Consider the following 10,024-nt stretch of genomic DNA (forward strand, 5'->3'; position numbering starts at 1 on the left):
GTCTCTTTCGAGCATTAATTTCATTCGTGGAGAACCTCTTCAGACTTTCATCAATTGTTTCAACCGATGATTTCTTGTCTAGTTCGTCATTCTTCATCTCTTTCTTTTCCGGTGGATTCAATTCAAGTTTTTCGGTTTGATCATATCCTTTTCCTTGGATCAAGTGTTTCCCCTTACTAGATTGCCTCTCGCCAGTTTATCCTTCCAGAGTGCTCAAGACATCTCAGAAGATTCGTGTTTGCATTCAATTATTTCGAGGTTGTCACCTCATTCAAATATTTCAATTGTTCCGGTGCATCATCTATTCCGCAATCCTTTTTCAAAGGTGTTTTATTTTTAGTGGTCCCTAAACCACAGGTCTTTTCCCAGGATCTTACCTGACTCTTTCATTTTCCAGAGTTATTCTCAAATTCTTCTAAAAGTGTGACGTAAGAATGGATTCCATCAGTCACATGCCTTCCCCAAGGTAGTTTTCAAATTCTTTTCATTGTTGGTTCAACCTTTCCTGTTTTCATTCATCCGAAGTATCTCAACAATTTTGGTGGTGTTTATCATCGTCACTCTGTAAATTTGATGTCTGAGGAAGAGTTTTCCTCTAAATCTTGTCCGTTCTCTCGAAGATTCGTGGTTCTAGCTTCATGTTATCCTCTCGAATTATTCTGTTTTTTGGATATTCTTTTCTTACCATCCGGAGTATGTCAGGAGTTTTTTTCCATTTCGTTTCATCTGGAGGCCATCATTCCAGAAGAATCCTTCGTCCTCACATTTCAGCTACCATTATGCAACTATCTTGGCACTTCGTTTAAGTGTTCTTTAATCAGCTCGAGTTCTCCCCATTCTGTTGTATCTAAATCCACTCAAAGCATATTTGTTCTTCTAATTCTTCCCGGCGAGTCACTATCTTTCTTCATCCATTTTCAAATTCTTACGGTGGTTGATTCAAAATTCTTTTCCGCTGTTATCATATCAATTCATTCGTTCTTTCCAATCCTACCGGCGGTTTATGAAGACTTTCTCAAGTTCTGCGCGATATCTCCCCTTTATACTTTTCAACCCAATAAGTAGTATGCAAATCCATTGCTTCACATCGATTTAATTGATGGAGGATAAGCATAACAGTTTTCTTATTCTCTTTCATCAAGTGATTAATCCCTTCCTTCCGAGTTTGTTCTTGGTGAATAAATTCTAGTTCCAGGTATTTTCATCTTTTCTTTTCCGGAGTTCAAATTTCCTCGACCATTTCGTCGGGACCTCCATATAAATCATCGCGAGGCTTTAATCTTATTCTTTCATCCTTCATTCTATCTCATCATCCTTTTGTCCTGGAGTTCTTCATGGTGCTTCTTCATGATTTAATTCATTCTTCAAGTGTTCATCATCTTGTGGTGATCTCAAGTATCTTTTCTTCTTGCAGCTCGAAGTGCAATTAATTCTCCGTATTCTTTTGAATTGGAGTTTTGCATTTCTTCATTCTTCTCAGATATTCAAGTATTTGGTTGTGGCAGAGTTTCACCTCAAGTTTTGAGAGGATTTTCCATAAGTCCACAACAAGCTTATTCTTTTGTTGTTGAATATCTCAACAACTCCGTTCTACCCTTCATCTAAGGATGCTATCGAATTCATTCTTGGTGGAGTTCTTGTTCTCCCATCCGTTCTTTTCATTCCATTCTTTCAATTCTTCTGGAGGCATTGTGTTGTTCATCTTGTCAAGTGTCATCCCATCTTGTGAAGTTCATGCTCTATTCTTTCCACTTCATCCGGAGTGCTGCCCAAATTCTTTCATTCTTATTCCTTTTCTACCTTGGTCTAATAAGACTGGTTTCAGAGTCTATCTATTCCTTCAGCTTTTGATTCTCATCATACTCGTTGTTCCTCTTTTCTACCGAGTGCTCTCATCTTTGTTCATCTTCTCTCTTGCGTTCTTACTTCAACTCTTCCTCTTTCTCTTCTGTCTCGTTCCTAAGATCTCGGGTCGAGATCTTCTGTTAGTGGAGGAGAGTTGTAACGCCCCAAGACAGATGTGCCAAGTGTCTTCCAGTTTTTCGCCGTCGTTGCCATGTAATTTTCTTGCGTGTTGCACTTTTCCATGTCATCATTTGCATTTCATCTGCATGTTTTTCGAAACTTGCAACCGTTCGGGTTCCCTCGGTTCTCTCTGTTTTCCGTTCTGAACCCAGAAACACTCGCACACGCCCGTCGCACCTCCCAGATCTTGTTTTGTGAGCCACAGAAAAACGTTCTTGGAATGGGCCGAGAGCTGACGAGTAGTTTTGATACATCACCAGTCGACCGCCTGTCAAATTTTGTTCCATTTGGAGGTCGTTTGATGCACAACCGGTCAATCGGGTAACCGCGAAACCACCCCTTCTCTTTGCAGCTCAGCACCCCTCCACAACAGCCCACTAGCCCATCTGAACCCCCTCCATGCTCTCCGACATTGGATCTCGATCGTATGGTAAAAAACCGCACCTCATTCGGACTCTCCTAGCTCCCTCTACCTATAAAAGGCCTCCCCCTCCGAAATTCGGGCAAACCCTAGATCCTTCCTCTTCCTCTGCGCGGACGTCCGACCGCCTGCCATGTATCCGCGCCGCCCACCTCCGCCGCCGGCCCACGTGGCCCAGCCGCGGCCCTCCCAGCCCGCGTCCGCTGCCGCCTCCTAGCCTGCCTCCCGAGGCCGCTTGCATGTCGCCGCGGCTTCGCGGCTCGCCGCGCCGCCCCGTCTCGTCGCCGCCGACCCGCCTCCCCGCTGCCCGCGCCCTGATACGGCGAGATCCCGACTGGGAAGGACCCCACCAACCAGATCCGGCCGCCGTCTGATGACCCACAAGTGTAGGGGATCAATTGCAGTCCTTTCGATAAGTAAGAGTGTCGAACCCAACGAGGAGGAGAAGGAAATGATAAGCGGTTTTCAGTAAGGTTTTCTCTGCAAGCACTGAAACTATAGGTGATAGATAGTTTTGTGATAAGATAAATAGTAACGACTAATAAGTAAATAAAATCCCTGTTCAAGAATTCATCCGATTAACCAGTTAACTTGCCGATTAATCCCTACTCGTAGGGTCACCGAGTAGCCTATAAACCGATAAATCGTCCGATTAGTTGATTAAATGGCCGATTAACTTGCCGATTAGCCGATTAATCCCCTACTCATCAACCAACCGAGCAGCTACCAGTTAACGATTTCCTCAACAATGAATAAAATAAGTAAAGTGCAGCAAGGTGGCCCAATCCTTTATGTAGCAAAGGATAAGCATGGACAATTTCTAATAATAAGAAATGAGCTCCCGAGGACAGATGGGAATTATCGTCAAGCCAGTTTTCATCACGTTCATATGATTCGCGTTCGGTACTTTGATAATTTGATATGTGGGTGGACTGATACTTGGGTACTGCCCTTACTTGGACAAGCATCCGACTTATGATTAACCACTATTGCAAGCGTCCGCAACTACAAAAGAAGTATTAAGGTAAACCTAACCAAAGCATTAAACATATGGATCCATATCAGCCCCTCACTACTAGGGAAAAGGCTAGCAGCAGCGCGGGTTTTAGATGTATCAGTAGCGCGGGGATAGGCGCTACTAATAAGGTGCTACAGCTAACACATAGCAGTAGCACGTGCTCACCGGTGCTACTGCTACACAAGTGTAGCAGCAGCGCTGTTAGCAGAAGCTCGCTACTGCTAGTAGCTCTAGCGCGCTTTTCCTGGACGCGCTACTACTATCGCGGCGTTGCTGCTAACTTTTATACACTCGCTACTGCTAATTTAAGTAGTTTTTTTTGGCATATTTTTTTTGTATTTGAACAGGCTTTGTAGAAGAATCTTTAGAACATAGAAATGTCATCATGATACACATACAAATGCCTGCGAGACCACAAATGTAATCATAGCATGTACATACAAATAGTCTCATCATAGTCATCATCCAACACAAAGTGATATCTTGTCATCATCTCGAAAATAGCGATACATGCAAGTCTCGAATACTTGCAACTACAACAACGTCATCCATCTAAACAAAGGTATATGCAAGAAGTGCTATCACTATGAGTGAGAGTGGAACTAGGCAGTACATGAGGTGGCGGTTACGAGTCCTCTCTCGTGCTAGCGTGAACCTCAAGTAACTAGCTTCTCCTTCTTGTCTGCTTTTGAAGCCTTTATGGCTGGCGCCCGTGAACCCATTCACTTGCGCCTGACACTCATGCCACTCGTTGTACACCCCCGGAACCTTCCCTTTGTACACGACAAAGCAACTCCATCTCAGCATCAAGAAACTAGGTACCTATTAGAGATGCATGTTCATGAAGAGGATGTACAATCATATATATGCAACAAAATATTCTAGAGCAACACCGAAAAAGAAAGGGTTAGCAACTAGATGCAACATACAGTATGCAAATTAATTAACTAGAGGTACGCAGGTCATCGTACGCAAACTAACAAAGTAGCGTTACGCAAGTTCGGCAGGGACCGTGGATATCACAAAGTTTCGTCGCTACAAAAAGTATACAAGTTCAACCGACACATATCATCATCATCGGCATCATAAATCACTAGAAGTTCCATCCTTCCATATCATCGACGACAAACCCTAGCTTCTTGAACGGCGTGAGGTCTAGACGTTGCATGCCTATGCGAGTTCGGACGTCACCTCGCGATATAGGGCCGTGGTGGAACATCCCCTTCTCATCGACGACTTCTTTCATGATGATCGTCGCAATGTCGCTTTGGATGCGAAAGAAGTCATCTCTAAGTTTATAATCCGCTTCTCCATGAGATTCTAGCCACTTGTGGATATGATCATCATTTCTGCTGTTAATGTGAAGCTTTTGGTGAACCTAACCATAGCATGAAACATATGGATCCAAATCAGCCCCTTACGAAGCAATGCATAAACTAGGGTTTAAGCTTCTGTCACTCTAGCAACCCATCATCTACTTATTACTTCCCCATGCCTTCCTCTAGGCCCAAATAATGGTGAAGTGTCATGTAGTCGACGTTCACATAACACCACTAGAGGAAAAGACAACATACATCTCATCAAAATATCAAACGAATACCAAATTCACATGGCTACTAATAGCAAGACTTCACCCATGTCCTTAGGAACAAATGTAACTACTCACAAAGCATATTCATGTTCATAATCAGAGGAGTAATAATATGCATAAAGGATCTAAACAAATGATATTCCACCAAGTAAACCAATTAGCATCAACTACAAGGAGTAATCAACACTACTAGCAACCCACAGGTACCAATTTGTGGTTTTGATACAAGATTGGATACAAGAGATGAACTAGGGTTTTGAGAGGAGATGGTGCTGGTGAAGATGTTGATGGAGATTGACCCTCTCCCGATGAGAGGATCGTTGGTGATGATGTTGGTGATGATTTCCCCCTCCCGGAGAGAAGTGTCCCCTATAGGGGGGGCGTGCCCCCTTGTCTCCTAGACAGGTTGTGGACCCCCTGGTGTATTTCTTTAGCTCAAAAATTCCTATTAATTCCAAAAGGTTGTTTCGTGGAGTTTCAGGACTTTTGGAGCTGTGCAGAATAGATTTCCAACGTTTGCTCCTTTTCCTGCCAGAATTCCAGCTACCGGCATTCCCCCTCTTCATGGTAAACCTTGTAAAATAAGAGAGAATAGCCATAATCAATGAGATATAATGTGTAAAAACAGCCCATAATGCAATAAATATTGATATAAAAGCATGATACAAAATGTACTATCAACTCCCCCAAGCTTAGACCTCGCTTGTCCTCAAGCGGAAGCCGAAATCGAAAAATATGTCCACATGTTTAGAGATAGAGGCGTCGATAAAAATAAAATACGGACATGAGGGCATCATGATCATTCTTATGACAGCAACATATATAGAATTTATCATATGATTTCTATGCTCGAGTAACAATCAATTCACAATGTCCAGTATGGTTCAAAAACTTCATTGGGAACTAACAAACTATAATCTCAGTCATTGAAGCAATTGCAATTTATCATAACACCAGAAAGAGTCAACAACAGAGCTTTTCAGCAAGCTCAGATACTCAACTATCTCGTAGTCTTCGACAATTGCTAACATTCACACAATACTTGTCGTTATGGAGTTTTAGCCGGACACTAAGAAAGATAGGGGCTTATTGTGTTGCCTCCCAACGTATTCACCTTTAGGTGATGTCAACAATAATAGTCCATGCTAACTTACATCCAATTGGATAAATATATCATGATCTTTCAAACGCGAGTAGCTTGCCAAATGATAAAAATAAAAAGGGAAAGGTGAGGATCACCTTGACTCAAGCATAAAATAAAAGCATAAAGTAAAAGATAGGCCCTTCTCAGTGGGAAGCAGAGGTTGTAATGTGCTTTTAGGGTTGGATACACAAAATCTTAATGCGAAAGAACGTCACTTTTTATTGCCCCTTGTATGTGGACCTTTATTATGCAGTCCGTCGCTTTTATTACTTCCACAACAAGATCGTACAAAGATTATTTTCTCCATACTAATAAGTTATGCATATTTAAAGAGCAATTTTTATTGCTTGCACCAATGACAACTTACTTGAAGGATCTTACTCAATCAATAGGTAGGTATGGTGGACTCTCATGGCAAAACTAGGTTTAAGGATATTTGAAAGCACAAGTAGTATCTCTACTTGGTGCAAGGAATTTGGCTAGCATGAGGGGGAAAGGCAAGCTCAACATGTCTGGAAGGTCAATAACAATATACTTTAACTGAGATGTCAGAAAACATAAACCATTACGTTGTCTTCCTTGTCAAACGTCAACTCTTTTAGCATGTCATACTTAACGAGTGCTCCCAATTATAAGAAGGTGTCCAAGATAATATATTTGTATGTGAACCCCTCTTTCCTTATCACTTCCTATTAATTGCAACAATGACGAAAACTACGTTCATCAACTCTCAACAATTTTTATGCCTCATACTTTCTATATGTGAAGTTATCACTATCCATAAGATCAATATGAACTCTTTTATTCTTTCTACTTTCTCAAGATCATAGCAACAAAGCAAAGCCCTTGACTCAACACTAAACTTTATTATAGATAACTCACGGACTCGATTACAAGAAGAGATCATAAAGCAAAACTCAAACTACTTGATATCAAAACTTCAATCTACTAGATCAGGATACTACTAAAAGGATCGAACTAAATAAAGCGGTAAAGATAGGAGTGTGATGGTGATACGATACCGGGACACCTCCCCCAAGCTTGGCAGTTGCCAAGGGGAGTGCCCATACCCAGGTGATTATGTCCTCGGAGGTGATGGAGGTGGTGATGATGATGGTGGATAATCACACATCGAGCATAAAAGCCCCTCCAGCTTGCGGATAATGCCCTTGAGATTCGGCGATATGATCCTTCAACAGAATATTCTCCTGTGTAAGATACTTGTTCTGTATGCGAGCTAACTCAATCATCTTAAAAGCTTCGATCTCTGTTGGAGTGAAAAGGTTAGGTAAAGGTTGAGCGATGTCTTCTTCTTTCACCGTCGAGGCTTGAACCTCCATGGCCTTCTTGATCCCTTCATCCTTGTTGATCTCTTCTAGTTCTTCTCTTCTCAGCTCTATCTTCAATAGCGAAGCATCCTCGTCTTCGTTTTTGGAGGAGGGTGTAGTCATGGTGCTCAAGATCTGCAACAGAAACAGCTCGAAATGAAAATAGAGGATATTTGCGTAATACGGTGGTGAAAACCTCCGGGAGTATATATAATGAATTTTTACCGACCAAAATATGTAACGTGCAAGAAAACGGAGTTCGGGAGGCACACGAGGTGCCCACGAGATAGGAGGGCGCGCCCAGTAGGGGGGGCGCCCTCCACTCTCGTGGGAGCCTCATGTCCCTTTCGGACTACTTCTTCCTTCCTAAAATTCTTAAATATTCCAAAACTGATAAGAATTGCCATTGGAGTTGTTTTGGAGTCGGTTTACTTACCGTACCACATACCTATACCTTTTTGGAGTCTGAAACGTTCTGGAAAGTGTCCCTTATGTATTCCTCAGGGGTTACGGTTTCAATAATATTAGTTTCAACATTGATAGGATTACCTGAAATATAATGTTTAATTCTTTGACCGTTTACCACCCTTGGACTCGTGCCTTCGAAGTTGTTGATTTTTATGGCACCGGAACAATAGACCTCCTCCATAACGTAAGGACCTTCCCATTTTGAGAGAAGTTTTCCTACAAAAAATCTTAAGTGAGAGTTGAAAAATAATACATAGTCTCCTACGTTAAACTCACGCTTTTGTATCCTCTTATCATGCCAGCGTTTGACTTTTTCTTGGAATAGCTTGGCATTCTCAAATGCCTGGGTTCTCCATTCATCCAGTGAGCTAATATCAAATAACCTCTTCTCACCGGCAAGTTTGAAGTCATAGTTGAGCTCTTTAATAGCCCAATATGCCTTATGTTCAAGTTCAAGAGGCAAATGACACACTTTTCCATAAACCATCTTATATGGAGACATACCCAGAGGATTTTTGTATGCAGTTCTATAGGCCCATAATGCATCATCAAGTTTTTTGGACCAATTCTTTCTAGATCTATTCACAATCTTTTGCAAAATTAATTTGAGCTCTCTATCACTCAACTCTACTCACTACAGGAAACTGCTAGTTTGCCGTCTGGGCATAACAGACGGCAAAGACATAAATCCAGACGGCAAAGAGTTTGCTGTCAGGAAGTAGACGGCAAAGTCAGACGACAAAGATTAATCGGCAAAGAATACTTTCCCGTCTGCTTTTTTTCCCTGACGGCAAAGACTTTGCCGTCTGTCTATATTTTTGCCATCAGTCTACGGAAAGTAGACGGCAAAACATTGCACCAGACGGAACGAACGGTCTAACGGCCAGCGTCAAGTGTTTTGCCGTCTACCGGCCGTCCAACCAGACGGCAAAGTCTATTATCTTTGCCGTCAACTGTCAGTTTTGGCAGACGGGAAAGAAGCATACTTTGTCATCTGTCACTGTAGTCCCAGTGGGCAAAATAGCAGGACTTTGCCGTCTGGTGCTCCTTTCCCAGTCGGCAAAGACTCATATTTCGCCCTCAGTTGGTGTTGGCCCAGACGGCAAAACTATACCTCTTTGCCGTCAACCTGCCTGTTGGCAAGACGGCAAAATGCCAGCGGAAGCACAGGCTAGCAACATGTGGCATCTTTGCCGTCTGTCACTTGACGGCAAAGCTCCTTTTTTTTAAATCAGAAATTAAATAGTTTAATACACAGTATAGAACCATAACAGCACATAACCATAACAGGACAGCATAGTTCCATAGCAAATATAAGCAACAATGAGCAAATATAAGAATGAAGTTCCATAGCATATATATAGTTCCAGAACAAAGTTCCATAGCATATATATAGTCCCAGGACAAAGTTCCATAGCATATATATAGTCCCAGGACAAAGTTCCATAGCATATAGTCCCAAAACAAAGTTCCATAGCATATATATAGTCCCAAAACAAAGTTCCATAGCATATATATAGTCCCGGGACAAAGTTCCATTGCATATAGTCCCAAAACAAAGTTCCACAGCATAGAATACACAATGAACAAAGATGGCATCACTACGTAAGATTTGGCACTACAACAAACGCCTTCATGTAAATGTCGTAGTCCAAAGAGCATCCAGGTGGCAACCTACAAGATTGAATGGTGTGTGTCAAATAACGTGCTTGAAATTATCAATATGCCAAATAGACAAAAGAAAGTACTTCGACACTACAAAATAAATAGTGATCCATATTCCATAGTGAGTTTCCAAAATAAAAAGCTTCTAGTACATATGGAGTTTCTTGAACACTTATCGAATTTTGAACATGCTAATTTAACACTAGATCTTTACTTATAAGTCTGATCTTTAAATGGTTCAAACGGTCTCTACTTACAAGTTTCTAAATCATGGAGATCTTCAAATGGTCTCTAAATCATGAAAATAAGTAGCTACTTGTCTCTAAATCATGAATATCTTCAAGTCTTCTCTAAATCATGAAAA

The 10,024-nt window shown here is 41.7% G+C and overlaps 1 long non-coding RNA gene across 1 annotated transcript in view; it reads right to left on the bottom strand.

The window, feature by feature from the left end:
- Positions 1–9,636: 9,636 nt before the first annotated feature.
- LOC119293392 overlaps positions 9,637–10,024 on the bottom strand; it is a 1,785-nt gene continuing 1,397 nt past the window's right edge. Inside the window, exon 3 of the long non-coding RNA XR_005143043.1 lies at positions 9,637–9,669. This is a non-coding gene — a long non-coding RNA (uncharacterized LOC119293392). The remainder of the gene's footprint in view (positions 9,670–10,024) is intronic.

The sequence above is a fragment of the Triticum dicoccoides genome, chromosome 4B (assembly GCF_002162155.2).
Source record: "Triticum dicoccoides isolate Atlit2015 ecotype Zavitan chromosome 4B, WEW_v2.0, whole genome shotgun sequence".
Lineage (NCBI taxonomy): Eukaryota > Viridiplantae > Streptophyta > Magnoliopsida > Poales > Poaceae > Triticum > Triticum dicoccoides.